Genomic DNA, 21,145 nt, shown 5'->3' with positions numbered 1-21,145 from the left:
CCGAACCAAGATTTAAAAGAAAAGACGACGTGGGGGTCCCCTTAAATTCCATACCAGGCCCTTCAGGTCTCCCGGTGACCCTGCCCCCTCCTGACATCACGGGGAATGCCACAGGGAAGTCCCCGTCAAGTCCCCGTGCGTCAGAGTGGGGCGGGGTCACCGGGTGGCCCCGCCCCCGTTATTTAAGAACCGTCAGAAGAGAAGTGTCACACAGCGGGAGCCTCCCTCCATGCCATCATGGATGCGGAGCGGCCCGAGGAGAAGAAGGGAAGAAGACGCCGACGCAGCGGAGGAAGACGCTGGACGAGAACACCGGAGGAAGAACCAGAAGAACCAGAAGAAGAAGAAGATGGAGGAAGAAACCGAAGGAAGATAGAAGAAAGAAGAAGCATTTAAATAAAGGAATTGTCAAAAACTGTCTCTTGTCATTTTTAACAGTTTTTTTGTAAAATGGAAGGGGTACTTTTGTACCCCCTTACCATTTTACACAGGGGGGAGGGCCGGGATCTGGGGTTCCCCTTGTTAAAGGGGGCTTCCAGATTCCGATAAGCCCCCCGCCCGCAGACCCCCACAACCACCACCCAAGGGTTGTGGGGATGAGGCCCTTATCCTCATCAACATGGGGACAAGGTGCTTCGTGGGGGAACCCAAAGCACCCTCCCAATGTTGAGGGCATGTGGCCTGGTATGGTTCAGGAGGGGGGCGCTCTCTCATCCCCTCTTTTCCTGCGGCCTGCCAGGTTGCGTGCTCAGATAAGGGTCTGGTATGGACTTTTAGGGGGACCCCACGCCATATTTTTTTTAAAATTTTGGCGCAGGGTTACCCTTAAAATCCATACCAGACCTGATGGGCCTGGTATGGATTTTTTGGGGGATCCCACGCCATTTTTTTTTTTGTGCGGGGTTCCCCTTAATATCCATACCAGACCTGAAGGGCCTGGTATTGAATTTCGGGGGAACCCCACGCATTTTTTTTTTCTGAATTTTGTTTGTTCTTAATGCTGTTTTTATCAATGAACTCGTATGTGTTTTGCCGGACCGAAATTTCATTTCACGAAGTGAACCAGCGTTAAAAAAAGTCTAGAGGTGCGCCCGTTCAACCTATGCAAATGCTTTTACGTTGCCTGACATTTACTAATATTTTGCCAGCGCACTGAACTAAAGTATTTAAACAAGCGCAAATGCCGTTTGAGCATGCGCAGTGTATAAATTCACCTCCCGCAGTTTAAATGTATTTTTCGGCACTGCCGGCTTGTTCAGAGAAAGTCACTTTCTCATTCTGTTTTGGCCATATTTGTGACTTGGCCAGTTAGTACTACACTTCCCCACATCACCCCACATCACCCACATATTATTGGCACTTCCAGCTTGTTTAAATTTGAAGTTAAAGATGCCGTGCACCAGTTCTATAGTGGCGTACAGATCACCTCTTCCCGAGCGCCAGGAAGAGAATAGTAAATGGGGGATCGCGCTGTGTTACTGGCGCAAATGCTTTGTAAATACGAAAATGTAATTTGCGCATTGGCGTGCACCACAAGTCATGGCGCAAATGCTTCGTAAATCAGCCGCTCAGGCTAACTGCAGAGCACCTCTACTGGTCCTCATTGATCAGCTTTTGCATCTCTGTCAGTAAGGCTTGGCAGCAGGGCAGAAAAGTTATCTGAAAAGATAGCCAAGCACGTAGATTCAACTATCCTGTAGGTATCTGGTAGGAAATAAACACAGAGTAGCTTGCAGCTTAAACTGCAATATTATGCCCCCCAGCTAAAGGGCAATGAAAAATATATTTCAACAAAGCACACCTTACGACTAAAACTTGAAGAGGCATTGCTGCTATCAATCTTCATCATCTACAACAATTTCATATTATTCCTTAAAGCACATAGAGCCACTTCTTGCTCATACTCAACATGTTTCGCTCAATAGAGCTTCTTCAGGAGATTTTTAAGGGAAGAAGGATCACATCAAGTATTATATACTAAAAATGAAATAACAGATGTAAATGGAAGTGCTAAAAAATTGCTATACATAAATTTACGCCATGAATCAATAAAACATAATTTATGTATTATATATCAAGAAATTTAAATATTATCGGAATTTTTAAATACATTTTAATAGAGTACATTTAGTACAAACAAATTTATCATATACGTATATTTCACTGAAGGGGTGCGTACAGGATACTCATGTTCAAAGGAAATTGATCTATGATATACAGTGGGGATGTAAAGTATTCAGACCCCCTTAAATTTTTCACTCTTTGTTATATTGCAGCCATTTTCTAAAATCATTTAAGTTCATTTTTTTTCCTCATTAATGTACACACAGCACCCCATATTGACAGAAAAACACAGAATTGTTGACATTTTTGCAGATTAAAAAAGAAAAACTGAAATATCACATGGTCCTAAGTATTCAGACCCTTTGCTGTCACATTTATATATTTAACTCAGGTGCTGTCCATTTCTTCTGATCATCATTAAGATGGTTTTACACCTTCATTTGAGTCCAGCTGTGTTTGATTATACTGATTGGACTTGATTAGGAAAGCCACACACCTGTCTATATAAGACCTTACAACTCATAGTGCATGTCAGAGCAAATGAGAATCATGAGGTCAAAGGAACTGCCTGAAAAGCTCAGAGACAGCATTGTGGCAAGGCACAGATCTGGGCAAGGTGACAAAAAAATTTCTGCTGCACTTAAGGTTCTTAAGAGCACATTGGCCTCCATAATCCTTAAATGGAAGACGTTTGGGATGCAGTCGGGAGATGGGAGAAAGTTGTAGAAAGTCAACCATCACTGCAGCCCTCCACCAGTCAGGGCTTTATGGCAGAGTGGCCCAACGGAAGCCTCTCCTCAGTGCAAGACACATGAAAGCCTGAATGGAGTTTGCTAAAAAAACACCTGAAGGACTCCAAGATGGTGAGAAATAAGATTCTCTGGTCTGATGAGACCAAGATAGAACTTTTTTGCCTTAATTCTAAGCAGTATGTGTGGAGAAAACCAGGCACTGCTCATCACCCGTCCAATACAGTGCCAACAATGAAGCATGGTGGTGGCAGCATCATGCTGTGGGGGTGTTTTTCAGCTGCAGGGACAGGACAACTGGTTGAAATCAAGGGAAAGATGAATGCGGCCAAGTACAGGGATATCCTGGACGAAAACCTTCTCCAGAGTGCTCAGGACTTCAGGCTGGGCCGAAGGTTTACCTTCAAACAAGACAATGACCCTAAGCACACAGCTAAAATAATGGAGTGGCTTCACAACTCTGTGACTGTTCTTGAATGGCCCAGCCAGAGCCCTGACTTAAACCCAATTGAGCATCTCTGGAGAGACCTAAAAATGGCTGTCCACCAACGTTTACCATCCAACCTGACAGAACTGGAGAGGAACTGCAAGGAGGAATGGCAGAGGATCCCCAAATCCAGGTGTGAAAAACTTGTTGCATCTTTCCCAAAAAGACTCATGGCTGTATTAGATCAAAAGGGTGCTTCTACTAAATACTGAGCAAAGGGTCTGAATACTTAGGACCATGTGATATTTCAGTTTTTCTTTTTTAATAAATTTGCAAAAATGTCAACAGTTCTGTGTTTTTCTGTCAATATGGGGTGCTGTGTGTACATTAATGAGGAAAAAACATGAACTTAAATGATTTTAGCAAATGGCTGCAATATAACAAAGAGTGAAAAATTTAAGGGGGTCTGAATACTTTCCGTCCCCACTGTATGCGGAAAACCTTTTAGGCAGTCAAAGAGAAGGAATATAATTAAACGTTGCTCAAGTCATTTCAAAGTCTATAAAAGTATTTTATCCAGTCTAAAGAGTATATTTTTTATCTGGTGTAAAAATATAGAGAAAATATATATATCCATACAATTACCTCAAAAAGGTGTATAACGATTGTAGAACCAATACAATCATTCATCCAGTTCCCAGGAATGAAGGAAGGTAGTAAATTACAAAAAAGGCCACAATAAGCTAAAGGGTGAGAAAGAGCACCCCTTGTTTAAGGGACCTGGCTGTGCCTCAGGATGGAAGGCGGGGAGAAAAAAAATGGGTGGATTTTGTTGGAAAGAAGGGAGGGGGTGCCATCTGTGCACCTATACACCTATATACCTAGACCGGGAACCTCAATGGTAAAAGAGAGATCACTGTGCATTCTCTCTCCTCTCCATTCCTTATTCAAACTGATGCTAGATATAGTAAGTACCCTTGCTTTTGTTCAAAATCTACCTTCCTTGTTGGTCATTTTAATGAATGGGGGCTTGTTTTGCCATTGGCATCTGATGACCTGCCCATCTGCAGGGGGATGGAAGGTGGTCAGGATTTAACTTTAGAGTTTCTCTGGGGTGGCCTGGCTTTCTCCCGGAATCCCAACAGACCTTATGGCTAACTACCCGCTCTAGATGACCATCATTGAAAATATTTTTTCCCATTGCAATATACTATATATATATATATATATATATATATATATATATATATATATATATATTAAAGACCGAATTGTTTCTTTTATTTCTTTTATATTATAGGATTCCTGGCTCCTAAAAGAACATTTCCATCTGGTGTGTCTTGGGTGTTGCAACATATACAACCCCCCCCCCCCCCCTTCTTTCCAACAAAATCCAACCGTTTTTTTCTCCCCGCCTTCCATCCTGGGGCACAGCCAGATCCCTTAAACAAAGGGTGCTCTTTCTCACCCTTTAGCTTATTGTGGCCTTTTTTGTAATTTACTACCTTCCTTCATCCCTGGGAACTGGATGAATGATTATATTGGTTCTACAATCATTATACACCTTTTTGAGGTAATTGTATGGATATATATATTTTCTATATATTTTTACACCAGATACAAAATATACCCTTTAGACTGGATCAAATACCATTATAGACTTTGAAATGACTTGAGCAACGTTTAATTATAGTCCTTCTCTTTGACTGCCTAAAGGCTTTCCGCATATATCATAGACCAATTTCCTTTGAACATGAGTATCCGATAGGCACCCTTTCAGTAAAATATACGTATATGATAAATTTGTTTGTACTAAATGTACTCTATTAAAATGTATTTAAAAATTCCGATGATATTTACATTTCTTGATATATAATACATAAATTATGTTTTATTGATTCATGACATAAATTTATGTATAGCAATTTTTTAGCACTTCCATTTACATCTGTTATTTCTTTTTTAGTATATAATACTTGATGTGACCCTTCTTCCCTTAAAAAGCTCCTGAAGAAGCTCTGTTGAGCGAAATGTTGAGTATGAGCAAGAAGTGGCTATATATGCTTTAAGGAATAATATGAAATTGTTGTAGATGTTTCGTGAGACTTTCTTTTTAAAAAATTGTGTAAATAAATACATTTCTACTTTTTCAATCTGTTTGCCTTCTTTGGTACCTTTAAAGTCCCGCCATCTCCCATTTCCTCTTTTGTACTAATATAAAAGGGATGTGGTACCGCATTGTTGTGAATTCATGAAGAAATACACTTTATATTTACTGGCAGAAATATGAGAGTTGCTTAGGCCTCAAAAAGCAGATGAACTGTGATGTTGCAATAAGTGAGCTGTTCCCCTCTTGGAACCATTTAATGCAAAATAGGTGAACACACATACTTTACAAAGCTTAATGCATCAACCATATCTTAAAGTTTTACAAGCCTACCTTGAGACAGAAACTCGATGGAACAATGGTAGTTTTCAGTTGCAAAACCAGGAGATATTTACATGGTTTTAGTAAATAAGCAAAAACTACCCTTACAGCCATAGGAAACAAGGTTATACAGACTGTTATCACAATAGAAATTACCTCACCTGGCCTAAACCATTATGCTCAAGTGAGGAACTGTTTGAATAGCTAACACTTTGGCCAACAAAACCTATTGTGTGAATTTTTAGGAACTATTTGGACAAACTGAGCTAAACTATCTAAACATCCCTTGAACTAAGGTCAATTCAACACACGGTGGGAAAGATTTGAAGTTTGTGCAAGTCAGAAATATTTTAAAATTACCTATATGGTTATTATAAGTCATTTCAAATAATGTATGGTAATGTAGGTCACAGAGACATATTATAATTTTAGTATATGCAAACCCAACGGCTTTGGTATGGGGAGAGTATATATGAAGGTGTGATTTTATGAGTAGAAGTGTTTTAAGAAACAAATTAGTATTATGAAAAACATATAAGTATGATTATAATTATATAAGACTGTAGCCTATGTTTAGATAAACAAATATTCATTGGATATACCAGAATTACACATGTATCCATATGGATAATCATTTTTATGTAGTATTGATTAGTATATATAACAACATGGGTCTTTCATAGATAGACCAGTTTTTATAGAGATACATTTATAGAGATACATATATATAACCAGTTATGTAAAAATTATTAATCAAGATTATACTGAGTGTACTTTAAATACTATCTAGGTATATACTATCCTTACCATTATACACATTATGAAAATAGAACGTATTCACTTAACCACTTCAGCCCCGGACCATTATGCTGCCTAAGGACCAGAGGACTTTTTCCAATTTAGCACTGCGTCGCTTTACTTTAAGGTGAGCGGCCTGCACCTCTGGTGGTGGAACACAATGAATTGGATGCACAGTTGTTATCGTTTTCAAAACACCCTGTTCACTACTAAGGAGTCTTCCCTCTTCCTGTCGGTGTGTCAGCTGTTGACACCTTTGTGCTTCAGAAACTTTACACTCTGGGACTTGTTATTGTTTTGAGCAATTACTTCTGAGCGCTGCACTGCCCTGTTTTTTAAATTTGATCCAAGGATTGTTTTATATTGACCTTCAGTGTTCAGCTGCTGTTTTTAGGATCAGTTTTGCGCTGTCTGACTCTCTTTCTTACAAAATATACAGAATTGAGGGGGTTGAGTGAGTACATGTGGGGTGGCCGGTGTGTGGATTTGGTAGGATGGCCCGTGGGCAAGCCCCGGGGAATGTTTATGGTCAGGTTCGGGGTAGGGGGGCCAGGCCCAGGCCCAGGCTTAAAGCTGTGTAAGGGGCCCAAAAATTTCTGATGGCTGTCCATCAATGCAGTTTCATCAGTGCCCATTAGCTCAGCCTCACCAGTGCAGCCTATTGGTGTCCATCAGTGCATCCTCATCAGTGCCCATAGAATGCATGAAATTGAAAAACCTTCAGACTTAAAACCACTTTAACTGTTTGGGGGGGGTAATTAATCTATATTGGTATTTGTAATATGCAGCATTGAGGGGGTTAATGTTTTGCCATTGGTCGCTGAAGCATTAGTGACCAGTGGCAATTAATTAACCCCTTTGTGCTGCATTAGTGGCGCCAGTGTCAGTATTAATTAACCCCTGTATGCAATTAACACTGACACTGGTGCCACTAATGCAGCACAAAGGGGTTAATTAATTTCCACTGGTCACTAATGCATCAGTGACCAATGGCAAAACATTAACCCCCTCAATGCTGCATATTACAAATACCAATGTAGATTAATTAACCCCCCCCCAAAAAATAAAACACTTCAGAGTAGGATCACACAGCAATGCAGCAATATTATCAGCCTGAGCCTCTGCTCACTCACTTGCCCATGGACTCACTTGTCCATGAATCACAAAGGCAGCACTCCTCCTCTTCCATCCCGCACTCCCAGCCTCTGAATGGACATCACGCCAGGCGGGGCTTAGGAAGTTCCTCTCCACCTGACAGGGAAGTGACTGTGAGTGTGCCAGCCAGATGCAGGAGTGCACTCGGCACACTTGTACCGCTCCACTGCAGCTGCTCTGCACATATAACACTGGGTAGAGGCGGCCACCCACTACATTAATCCAGCCCCGAGTGTGGCCTTTTTACCCGGCATCAGAGCAACCTGGGGGGCGATTGCCACCCGGCCCCCTGGCCCAGTCTGCCCCTTTGTGTGAGTAACACTGGCCGCTCCGCTGCAGGCAGCTCTGCAAATCTAAAATTTTTTACCTGGCATCAGAGCGGCGATTGCCACCCTGCCCCTGGCATAGGCAGCATACCCCCTGCCCTTGATGCATGTACCCCTAGGGATACGCATACCACGGGCTGAGAAACACTGATTTATAGGACAGGGGGACAACACAAGCATCTGTTATTTAGATGTGACATTATAAAGGAATCGGGTGTCAACACTTCCCTCTACAGAATGCCTTTATCGGGCAATACCCGCCTTCTTGCCCAATTAGGCCACCCAAAACATATTTAATAAAGGGATACCTGTTGGCCAATTTTTTTTTTTTTTAATCTGTATTTAATTTTCAAAATCTCAGTACACAAAAATGGAAAACGAACCCCCCCCCCCCACATATGGGGGGAACCTAATAGGACCAATATCAAAATTCTCCAATTCTTTTGGACACATACAAAAAATAAGTCCCCCCCATAGGTGTGCGCACCCTTTTGCATTAGGGTGTGCACCCCAATTTTTTTAAAACATGGACAGTGTTAGTAGAGCAGTGGATGGTGTCAGTGGAGCATTGGACTTGTCAGTAGGGCAGTGGATGGTGTCAGTAGTTTTTTTATTTTTATTATTTTACTTTTTGATTAATTAAAAAAAATTTAGGAGCCCCACTGGGGGGGCTTTGGTGAAATATCAGCAGGGAGAATCTGCGCCACACAGGGTGATTAGGGTGTGCCCAGGCACACCCAGCACACCCCCTGCGCACGCTTATGGTCCCCCCATATGACTCGCCCGTTCCCTCCCACCTCCCACCCCCCCCAGCCCCCGCAGATTATCTCCTCTTCCAAAAGGCTCTTAACAATTGCTTGTGTCCAGATCCTATGTTACTGTCTAATTACTTCCGCGAAATGTTCGGTTTTCTTAAATGCTATCCAGCGATCCCATTTACTGCTTTGTTCGTTCTGGTCCCCTTCCATATATTCTCCTGACTCTTCTCTCTCCAAAATATAGATTTAATTCACTCTGGCTACCCAGTCCCTAATCCTCGGGGCTTCGAGTTCCTGTCACTTCTTTGGTATTACGTTCTTAGCTGCGTTTAACAAAACTGGGATTATTGATGTCTTATAGCCTCTTTTCCCTCCTTCCAACCTATGGAACAGGCATTCCCAAGGATCTAAGTGGATCACCTTGCCCGTTATTTCTTTGATTAGCCTAATCACTTCTTTCCAAAAAATTTTAATTTTGGGGCAATCCCACCACAGGTGCGCCATAGTACCTGGAAGTCCGCATCCTCTCCAACAATTGGTGGACCTGTCTGGTATAAACTTGCTAATTTTTACTGGGGTCATGTACCACCTAGTCAAACATTTATAATTACTCTCCCTTGTTTTTATGTCCACTGCCGTACCGTGTGTTGCCCCCAAGATGTTCCTCACTTTAGCTCCGTCACCGCATGCTCCCAATTCCTCTTCCCATTTTTTGATGAAGGGCGGAGACTCCATCCCCGATCCCCCTCACCAAAATTTTGTAAATCTCTGAAATTTTCCTCTTCACTGAATCTTTACAGAATAATTTTTCTATCGGTCTATAGTCCGCTTCCTCCCTTAATGGGCCGGGAAGACTATTAACAAAGTGCACAAGCTGGCCATATCTCCACTCGTTTAATAACCATGAATCCACTTGTGACTTTAATTCTCTAAATGTACAAATTTTCCCACACTTAATAATGTCCCTTACTTTGTGCCCCTGTGTCCAGTAACCATTTACCCCCTACCTTCTCCATCCCCGGGGGAAAGTAAATATTCTCTTTCAAAACAATTAAGGGTGAATTAAACTCCCATTTATTGTTTAAGTGCATCTGATCCCAAATTTTAAGTGTAAGGTGTGTAATATAGTGTGTGTCTTTCCCCAAGTTCCTAAAGTGTGGGGGATTCCAAATCAAATGATTTAACTGTGTATTACTTAACCCTTTTTCTAAGTTGACCCACCTTTTATTTCCTCTATCATTTTCCCAGTCCAGTGCCCGTGCTATTATAATTGCTTTCCTAAAATCTGATAGGGCCAGCCCCCCACTTATTTTTTCTCTCTACTCAATACTGTATGGGCTATCCTAGGTTTCTTATTATCCCAAACATACTTATTTATTAAACTAGTCAGTGCACTAAAAAAATTTTGTGGTAAGGGAATTGGGAGCATCTGCATCTTATATAGCACCTTTGGGGCTAACACCATCTTTACTAAGTTAATTCGCCCTATCCAAGAGACATGGCAGTGTCTTATTCTATTAATTTCTGCTCTAATTTCATTTAGAAGGGGGATAAAGTTAAATTTGTACAGGTTCTCCCTATGACCCGTTAAATTGACTCCCAGGTATTTAATATTATCTTTCCAGGGGAAGTGAAAAACTGCACCCAGTCTGCTCGCTTCTTGTTTATTGATATTAATCTTTAGGGCTTCTGATTTCTCTATATTAATTTTATAATTTGAGAGCTCACTGTATTTCTTCAATGTGGCCAGCCTGTTGGCCAATTTTTGAGAGTCAGACGTATCTGTAGCAATGATACTACTTTTGAATATGAAGCTTGTTTTATATAGACGTTTCCTAGACAGAGTAGATTTATTATCTAAAAGAATTCCAGCAGGGTTAGCTATCTAAATAAAACTAGGGAGCAAGATCACAGACTCACTATTTCCACCCCCTTTAGTGCAGAATTCGACTCCAGAAAGGAATATCATTCTTAAACGACTACCGATTTTATATTGGCCTCTACCATAATTTTGATGATTCAAAAATGCACTTTTATGCACTTGAGCATGTCCCCCCAAACAAGAGAGGGGGTGACAATGATAAAATTCTACTACGTGAGGCTCGTTGGATCTACGACCTATGTTCTCTCAGGCCTTTAAACGACGCTTTAAGTTTTAAACCGTTTTTGTAAACACTGAAATTTATTTATTTATTTTTTGTCCTAGGCTGTATTACTGTATCTACCGGTGATTGATTCAATCACCGGTGACAGGGAAATTAAGATCATTATTATGTTGTTATGTGCTGCATGACTGTATATTTTATGGACACAGACACTGACTGAACCTTACCAATATATTGTTATTTATTTAATGTTGCTAATTGGCCAAGTTTATATTAATCATCCTCAACTCTTTTAGTTAGATGATATATTACATTATTTTTTGATTGTCATTAAACCATTCAGTATGCACTTTATTTACTTTGATTTTCCCATTTTTTATTCCATTCCGATCCTGTTGTTTGTACGGACGTCCGGGGCACTCATTGATCGGCTTGCTAATCAATGATCTGACCGATTTGAGCCCTAAAAGGAATGATGTCCGGTTTTGCCCTTAGTTTATTTTAGTTTTTACCAGTCCTTTTTTCCAGTGTTATGCAGTTTGGGATGTGCAAATGTAGTTTGCTATTTCTTTTTGCTATACCTGATTCACTCCCTGACTCTCTCGCCTCGACTACTGCAACTCCCTCCCCATTGGCTTACCTTTAAATAGACTATCCCCCTTCCAGTCCATCATGAATGCTGTTGCCAGACTCATCCACCTTACAAACCGCTCAGTGTCTGCTACCCCTCTCTGCCAATCCCTCCACTGGTTGCCACTCGCCCAACAAATTAAATTCAAAATACTAACAATAAGTTACAAAGCCATCCACAACTCTGCCCCCAGCTACATCACTAGCCTAGTCTCAAAATACCAACCTAATCGCCCTCTCTGTTCCTCCCAGGACCTCCTGCTCTCTAGCTCCCTCATCACCTCCTCCCATATCCGCCTCCAGGACTTCTCCCGAGCCTCGCCGATCCTCTGGAATTCCCTGTCCCAATCTGTCAGACTGTCTCCAAATTTATCCACTTTTAGGCGATCCCTGAAAACTTTCCTCTTCAGAGAAGCCTATCCTGCCTCCATCTAACAACTGCACTATTTTCTCCATTAGCTCATCCCCCACAGCTATTACCCTTTTGTATAACTTGACCCTCCCTCCTAGATTGTAAGCTCTAACAAGCAGGGCCCTCTGATTCCTCCTGTATTGAATTGTATTGTACTTGTACTGTCCTCCCTAATGTTGTAAAGCGCTGTGTAAACTGTTGGCGCTATATAAATCCTGTATAATAATAATAATAATTTCTACCATCTGCATACACAGGCTATGTCCCGCTCCTTCCACCTAGTATGGGCATTAGATTTTCCAAAATGGCGGTCGTGTTCTGACGTGCTGCGGCATCTATACAACTGTGCCGTCCATCAACTTTGGCGTATGCGCACTGGCATCCCCTTAGTACGTCCGCAACACGGCGATGACATCAGACGTCGCCGGGTCGGAAGAAAATTATATAACGGTGGCTTCACGCCGCTACAGTCTGTCAAACATGCAGTGAGAGGGAGAGGTCACATCTCTCCCGGCTCTCTCCAACTGCTTTGTCCCTCCTATGCTGGTAAGTTTATCTGTTCACAGTTATTGGATCCTCTGTTCGTTTTTTTGAACAGATACAGCTTTTACTTGTATATCAATGGGACCTTTCCATAATGATTTTACCATTGCACTTTTTGTAGATTGGCTCTGGGAGCATCAGCCCTTCAACCAGTCTGGTATACTTTGAGTTTAATATCACGGTTCTCAACAGACTGCTTTTTTGCTGAATGAACTCCCTAGGATACAACATCTTTGCTAGATAGTAACTTTCACCAGCAGGACCAATCAGTGAGGAATTGATTCAACTCATTCTAGTCTTTCAAGGTAACCATTTCTCTTTGAATTATTGTCAAAGGGCATTTTTACTACAACAGTTCATTATAAATTACATATACATATTTTCCTGGTTTTTCTTTGTTTTTCTTTAGGAAAAACTATCATTGTAGTTTTTTTTTTTTCTGCAAGCACTGGAGGAATCTTTTTAAATAATGGGATGTCTTGTGCATACATGGAACTTGTATTTTTCTTTCTAAATTCCAAGTTATATATTGATTTAAAGCAGCTCTGGTAATGTTCATGTCTCTTTCTGTCCCCATATATTCTCTATGTCCTATTGTTGATATTTTGCATACTATACTACCTGCATGTTTATTATATGCCAATATACTTTTTTACGTGTTGCTGTGTAAATTAAAATCAACATGAGTATTCATTCCAATCTTTTTGTTGTCTATAGCATATAAAACGCCACACCGGAATCTCCTGAGGAAGCTCTGTCGAGCGAAACATGTTGAGAGTGCCCTTATAGAACAAGTGATTTGTGATATGGAAGAAACTTTGTTCTCATGTTTTTTATCTTTATAATAAAAAATATTCATTTTATACATTGTTAAAGTGAGTTTAAATCTCCCTATTCAACACCTTAAAAGTCCCGAGGTGTGTTACCTCTCCCTCCCCCTCCATTTTTTGATTACGGATTTTATGTACTGAGGAGATTTTGCAGAGGTTCTAAAGGATGGCATAAATGTGGTATTCCATCAGGTACCTACCCTGGGACTCTCCCTGTCCCCTAGTTTTTAATAGGAAACCAATTAAATCCTTAACATGGTTGCACTGCAAGGGGAACTACAAATGTGGGGCTGCTGAATGTCTCTGCTGTAGGTATATTCTGGGGGGTGAATATGTTTAGCTCCATGTCCAACAAGAGAGAATTTTATATTGTAATATTTACAATTGTAATACAATTTTACAATTGTAATGCGAGCTTTGTGATTTATCTAATTTCATGTAGTACCTGTTGTGTCCAATATGTGGGGAGGACAACTAGATGTCTACGTGACAGGTTCTATGAACATGTCTATAGTATTGAAAAAAATAAATCTACAAATGTAGCTAAACATTTTATTTCATGTCAGGAAGGTAATAAATCCACCATGCAAGTTCAAGTCATAGACAAGATTAGAGTCCCAAAGAGAGGTGGAGATGCCTTTCGCCTGCTGTGCCGCAGAGAGATATTCTGATTATTCCATCTCCAGACTCGCATCCCTTTGGGTTTGAACTTTGAATGGGTTGCGAGTCATTTTTATGAATAAGTTCCGGCGCTTCCCTGCGGCCCAGCAGCACACATCTTTTATGCAGGTAGTTCATAATATACTCTGTTTTGCTTTATCTTTGCCTTTTTCTCCATGTGTTTTTACTAGTTCATTCCTCTATCCCTTCCAGTATCTGTATTTATATTTTGTTTGATGGAGACAATTTATATATATCCATATACCATTTTGGTGTAATAATCTGGTAGGTGGGAGCTCACATGTATGGTACACACAGTCCTATAAGTGGCATGGCTTTGTCGCCATGTCTAGTCTGATATAGTCATGTTTACAATTTGTTATTTATAAATCAGGCCTTCCATTGGATATTTTTAACCGTAAGACATATGCAGTAAATAAATTTGAGGTTAATTTAGTATATAATACTTATATGTGCACTCATGATTTTTCTCTATATACAGAAGATAATTCATGATTTTACATGCAACTTTTGGTCTTATTTTTCTTTCCCTTTCCTTTTTGTGTGTCATTTTGAAGTTTGTTTCTTTAATATATATATATATATATATATATATATATATATATATATATATATATATATATGAATTTTTTTTTTAATTTCTTTATATAATTTTTTTTTTATACTTGATGGTTTTATATGCATTGCCATGGTCAATTGTCTGTTGGTATTTATTTGCATATGGGGTGTTTTTATATTGGTAGGGGGTAATCAGTTTATACGGTAAATCTTTTTCTTTTGCCTTTTTTCAAACAAAATTAGATAATGTGAGTTATTTCCCTTCCCCCCAATCTGAAACACTGCTATCTGCTTTTCTTATGTCTATTTAATGATTGCTGGTATGTGCTAACTGAACCATCTCCACCCAAAAACTGAAACACTGCTATCTGCTTTTCTTATGTCTATTTAATAATTGCTGGTATGTTATTTTTGCTTAACTGTCTGTAGACCTGTCCACATTACAGTGCTTTCATATCTCTCTTGTCTTACCCAAAATTATGGCCCGTTTAACTTTAGTGCCCTCTTGCTAGTCTGTTTCTGAAGTAAGAATTTTGCCCTGTTAACCAGCCAAGCTTTATTACCTCCTGATTTCTAATTGAAATCCACCCACACCTTACCCCTATCAGTATAAATATAAGCTTCTTTTGGGGGAAGCATTTGCAGGGGGCACACATTTGCAAGTGGGGATATTTCTATAAGTGGGAGCACTTCTAACTCTGCACTTCAGCGAAGGGACACAAGAAAAAAAATGAAAAACACCACACAGACATCAGGTGACTTTGTTTACCCCTTCAGCTCTTTCTCCTTGTAACATGCACTCTCTACCACTCCTTTTGACAGCTCTGTCCTCTTTCCTAAAACTATCTCTTCTTCACCCCTATTCTCCCCCCACAGCATATATATATATATATATATATATATATATATATATCACCCTCACTTCTGTTCTCTCCTTAATACTGCACCCACCAACTCCTGCTAATTATAAATCCACACACACTAAAGTTCTCCAAGACCCTGGGCCATGTCCCTTCATATAAATCCCACTACCATATTACCTCCCTCACCCTCCTGCTTCTCCTAACCTCTGGAGATATATCCCTAAACCCTGGGCCTCCATCATTTAACTGTACCCCATGCACCCATCACCCTGCACCCTCTGGCAGCAGCTGCAATCAACACAATTTAGTTCCCATTTCTATTCTTCCCAAGTCCAGATTCCCTTTCTCTTGTGCCCTTTGGAACTCCCGCTCTGTCTGCAACAAACTCACCTCTCTCCATGACCTCTTTATCGCCAACTCATTTAACCTACTCGCCATTACCGAAATCTGGCTCCAGGAATCCAACACTGCGTCTTCTGCTGCCATATCCCATGGTGGTCTTCTCTGGACTCACTCCCCCAGAACCAGTGGACGTAAGGGAGGAGGTGTCGGAATCCTTCTAGCCCCACATAGCACCTTTCAGGTATTTCAGTCACCTCCCTCTCTCTCACTCTCCTCTTTCGAACTGCATTCGTCTTTTCACTCCAGTTTCTCTAAGGATAGCTGTGATCTACAGGCCCCCTGGACCAGTATCAACCTTTCTTGATGACTTCTCTGCCTGACTACCCTACTTTCTTTCCTCTGAAATCCCCACAATCATTCTCGGGGACTTCATCATCCCTATTAATACTAACACTCCTGCCCCTTCCAAACTTCTCAGCCTAACCTCCTCCTTTGACCTGAAGCAGTGGATACATGCTCCTACTCACTCCGAAGGCAATACCCTTGACCTCGTTTTCTCTCACCTTTGCACTCCATGCAACCTCTCTAACTATCCATTCCCCCTCTCTGATCAACACCTTATTAGTTTCACTCTCTCCCTCTAGTCCACCTCCTCTCCCTTCAACTGCCTAAAACTTACCCGCAGAAACCTACGTCATCTCAACCCTTCTCGTCTCTACTCTGCTATCGAAAACCTCTATGACAAAATCTCACCCCTATCCTGCACCAACCTAGCCACTTCTGTCTACAACGCTTCACTTCTAGCCTCACTGGACTCACTGGCCCCCCTCACTACACACAGAATCAAGCCCCGACCCCTTCAACCTTGGCAAACAGATGATACTAGAAGTCTGAAAAAAACGTACTTGTGCTCATGAGCGCCTGTGGCGTAAGACAGTCTCAGAGAGATTTCAACCAATATAAATCTGCCCTCCAAAAATACAATTCCAGCCTCCTCTCTGCCAAGCAGACCTATTTTATCACTCTCATTAGCAACTTATCATTCCGTCCCTGTCAACTCTTCTCTACCTTTAACTCTTTACTTCGTCCTCCACCGCCTCCACCCACCAACTCACTCACTGCCCAGGAGATTACCAATCACTTCAAACAAAAGATTGATACAATTTGCGAGGAGATCTCTACTGTTCCGATACCCTCCGCGCTTTACATTTCATGCCCACAGGCACAATCATTACTTCCCTCTTTCAACCCCACCACTATAGACGAGGATGCTAAACTACTTGGTAATGACCACCTTACCACCTGCCCTCTGGATCCTGTTCCCTCACAAATGCTACGTTCACCCTCTGGCTCTATGCTACACTCTCTAAACCACATCTTCAATCTCTCCCTCTCTTCTAGCATCTTCCCCAACTCTCTAAAACATGCACTTGTCAGACCCATACTTAAAAGCCCTCACTGATCCCATCCAATCTTAACAACCTGCGCCCTATCTCCTTGCTCCCCTTCTTATACAAACTCCTCGAACGTCTAGTCTACAACCCACTGAGCGTCCACCTCGCTGATAATAGCCTTCTTGATTCCCTTCAGTCTGAATTTCAACCTCAACACTCCACAGAAACTGCTCTCCTAAAACTAACAAACAATCTACTAACGGCCAAATCCAATCGACACTATTCTGTACTCCTACTCCTGGACCTCTCTGCTGCCTTTGATACGGTTGACCACCCCCTCCTCCTCAAAAAACTCTACGCCTTTGGTCTCTGTGACTGTACTCTTTGCTGGTTCTCTTCCTACTTATCCAACCGCACCTTTAGTGTTTCTTACAACTCTACTTCCTCCTCTCCTCTTCCTTTCTCTGTTGGGGTCCCCCAAGGTTCTGTTCTTGGACCTCTCCTATTTTCAATCTAAACCTCCTCCCTGGGTCAACTGATAGCCTCCCATGGCTTCCAATATCACCTCTACGCTGACGACACCCAAATCTATTTCTCTACCCCTCAGCTCACTCCCTCTGTCTCCTCACGTATCACTAATTTACTATCAGATATATCAGTCTGGATGTCACACCACTTCCTCCAACTCAATCCAAAACCCAAAAATTGGATCAACCCAAAACCAAAACTTATAATTTTTCCTCCCCCATATGCCCCTTCCCCTGATCTCTCTGTCAAAATCGATAGCACAATTATAAGCCTGGACCCTGAACTCTCCTTTAAGCAACACGTCCAATCACTGTCCAAATCCTGGTGCCTCAGCCTCCGCAACATCTCCAAAATACGCCCCTTTCTAACCAATGACAAAACAAAGCTTTAAATTCACTTGCTGGTCATCTTTCGCCTCGACTACTGCAACACCCTTCTCATTGGCTTACCTCTACATAGTCTATCACCTCTTCAATCCATAATGAATGCTGCTGCCAGACTCATCCACCTTACCAATCGCTCTGTGTCTGCCACTCCTCTCTGTCAATCCCTCCACTGGCTTCCACTCGGCCAAAGAATTAAATTCAAAATGCTAACAACTACGTACAAAGCCATCCACAATTTTGCCCCCAGCAAGCCTAGTCTCTAAATACCAACCTACTCATTCTCTTTACAAGGAAAAAATCTTGCGAGCCACAATAATCCAGCACCTTAGTAGAGAAACAACTGAATAAATACCCGGCTGCAAACACAGATCACGTATTCATGACCGTGCGATAAAATGTAAACAAGGAATGCATTGCGCCTGGGGATGTATCTAAATGTCTATACACCTTAGTAGTATCATGTGAATCAAAATAATAATAATAATAATAATAATAAGGTAAAGTGCAGTTTGCAGAAACTATGGATCTAAGACCAATTTCTGTATTAAACAAACTATATCAACACGTGCAGCAAGGTGCCGTGTGCATTGAATCACAAAGTGCGATGTGCCAATACTGCGTACCTAAATCATGTGGTATATAGCTATGACAATACAGATCTAAGAACACATTTAAATAAATATATAAAACAACCAAATATAATTTCTTGAATAGGTGTACACACTAGAAAATATACTATACATATATCACATAAAACCACTGTGGTTGTAAAAAGTGATGGGTGAAAAAATAAAAAATTAAATATAAAATAAAATATAAAAGTACAAATAAACAAATAAATGAATCACTCGTGTAGTAAATAGATTGTAATCGTCCTTATTGTGATGTTGAAAATTAAAATCGTGAGAAATCCTCCAATCCAGCAATGTGAAGTGACAAAATTCCAACAGAAATCAGTATAATAGTGGTGCTTCAAAGAAAAAGTTCCAGTACTAAATCAAAGGTGCCCAAATCATGCCATGAGGTGCTTCGGTGACCCCCAATGTGATTGCGCTCACCTTAGAGCGTGTGACACAGTGTTCAGCTGTGTCAATACACGCTTTGGAGCCACCCCTGGGCTCAGTGATTAGTAACAGCTGATTCCCCAAACAGATTCGTTATGGCTCCACAAACATCATACCATATAAAAGAGAAAGGCTAATATAGTGTAATACCGCAAGATTATTTTTATTAAAATGACATCCAATCCCCACACAGAGCAGCACAGAGCTGGGTTGTGGATCTCTCATACCCCGCAGCACGCCGTATAGCGGTCTCTTTCGCTTGTTATGTTTGGTACACATGAGCACCTTATAAATGTGAGTACCCCACTGTGGTATATATAGTATATTTTCTAGTGTGTACACCTATTCAAGGAATTATATTTGGTTGTTTTAAATATTTATTTAAATGTGTTCTTAGATCTATATTGTCATAGCTATATACCACATGATTTAGGTACGCAGTATTGGCACATTGCACTTTGTGATTCAATGCACACGGCACCTTGCTGCGCGTGTTGATATAGTTTGTTTAATACAGAAATTGGTCTTAGATCCATAATTTCTGCAAACTGCACTTTACCTTATTATTATTATTGTTATTATTTTGATTCACATGATACTACTAAGGTGTATAGACATTTAGATACATCCCCAGGCGCAACGCATTCCTTGTTTACTCATTCTCTTTGTTCCTCTCAAGACCTCCTGCTCTCTAGTTCCCTCGTCACCTCCTCCCATGCTCACCTCCAGGACTTTTCCAAAGCCTTTCCAATCCTATGGAATGCCCTACCCCAATCTGTCCGTTTATCTCCCACTTTTTTTAGCTTTTAGACGATCCCTGAAAACCCTTCTCTTCAGAGAAGCCTACCCTACCCACACCTAGCAACAACTGTTTTTTCATTTTCTCCATCAGCTCACCCCCCACAATTATTACCTTTTGTTTCCACTTGACCATCCCTTCTAGATTGTAAGCTCTAACAAGCAGGGCCCTCTGATCCCTCCTGTATTGATTTGTATTGTAAGTGTACTGTCTGCCCTCATGTTGCAAAGTGCTGCGCAAACTGTTGGCGCTATATAAATCCTGTATAATAATAATAATAATAATCTGGTTTTGAACATGCAGTTCTATATGTAATTGGGACAGGTGGTGTGTCTACTGATACCCACCCACTCCCGTGGACACAGGTGTGGGGGGGGGCTATTTAAGGAATGTCAGTAGCACACCTCAAGGTGATGAGTAAGCATAGTGTAGCTGTGCGAAACTAGTCCACCTCTGTTCCGGCTACTGCAACCGTGGTGTGTGCCATTATTTGTATGGAACATTCAATAAATGGACGTCGGTGTGCAGCCAATTTCTTTCCTTACTCAGTTTTGCTGGGATCTGGATTCTGAGCCACTAAAAAAGTAAACGGTTTCTGAGCAATTATAGGTTCAGTATCATCCATGGGAATGTCCAATGGACCGCACCATGTGGTATTGGTCGTTACATGTGCCTGTGCTTGAGTAACAATATTACTATTGCCAGGTGTGTTAGTCAAAGTGGGATGAGTTTGTCCTGTTAATATAGGAATTAAATTACAATTGGTAACAGGAGTGCTTAAAGAGGGATTACCCTTTGTATTGCGTTTTCATTCGGTAGTGTTGGTAGCGGAAACAGGTTCCAGTAATGGTGTAGGGTATATTCATTTTCTTGGGGCCAGATTCAAAGCAAAACTTTAGTAGTTAGCATCAGAACTTGTTTCTCTTTTGTAAATGTTAGCTGGTGACCTGTGTTAGAGGACAGGATGACTCACATCCGTCAGTGGTTTAACCCTAACACCAAAATGTCCCCAGAGTCTTTGGTTTGAAGTTTTGTCTGTGTTGCGGTAATCCCGTAGGAGCTGCTGAATATTGTGGTCACCCTGCCCAGCCCGGCATTCACCTCTCAGACACTCAGAGACATAGAACAGTCCATGTGCTTTGTTTTTTTTTTTGTTTTATTGAGGGGGTTGAACTTAGATGGGGTAAGGGAAGTATGGGATGCCCATTAGAATTGGAAGAACTTGCTTGAGACAACCATATACAAGTCTGTATATACACGCCATTTCTCCTCCTGCACATTGCTTCCTCTCTAACCTTCACGTCT

General features: G+C 41.1%; 1 protein-coding gene across 5 annotated transcripts in view; it reads left to right on the top strand.

Annotated features, from left to right (window-relative positions):
- MSANTD3 (Myb/SANT DNA binding domain containing 3) overlaps positions 1-21,145 on the top strand; it is a 1,043,106-nt gene that overhangs the window by 534,711 nt on the left and 487,250 nt on the right. The window lies entirely within an intron of this gene.

The sequence above is a fragment of the Aquarana catesbeiana genome, linkage group LG05 (genome assembly GCF_042186555.1).
Source record: "Aquarana catesbeiana isolate 2022-GZ linkage group LG05, ASM4218655v1, whole genome shotgun sequence".
NCBI lineage: Eukaryota > Metazoa > Chordata > Amphibia > Anura > Ranidae > Aquarana > Aquarana catesbeiana.
The sequence above is the reverse complement of the archived record's forward strand: the minus strand, read 5'-3'. Positions and strand labels throughout refer to the sequence as shown.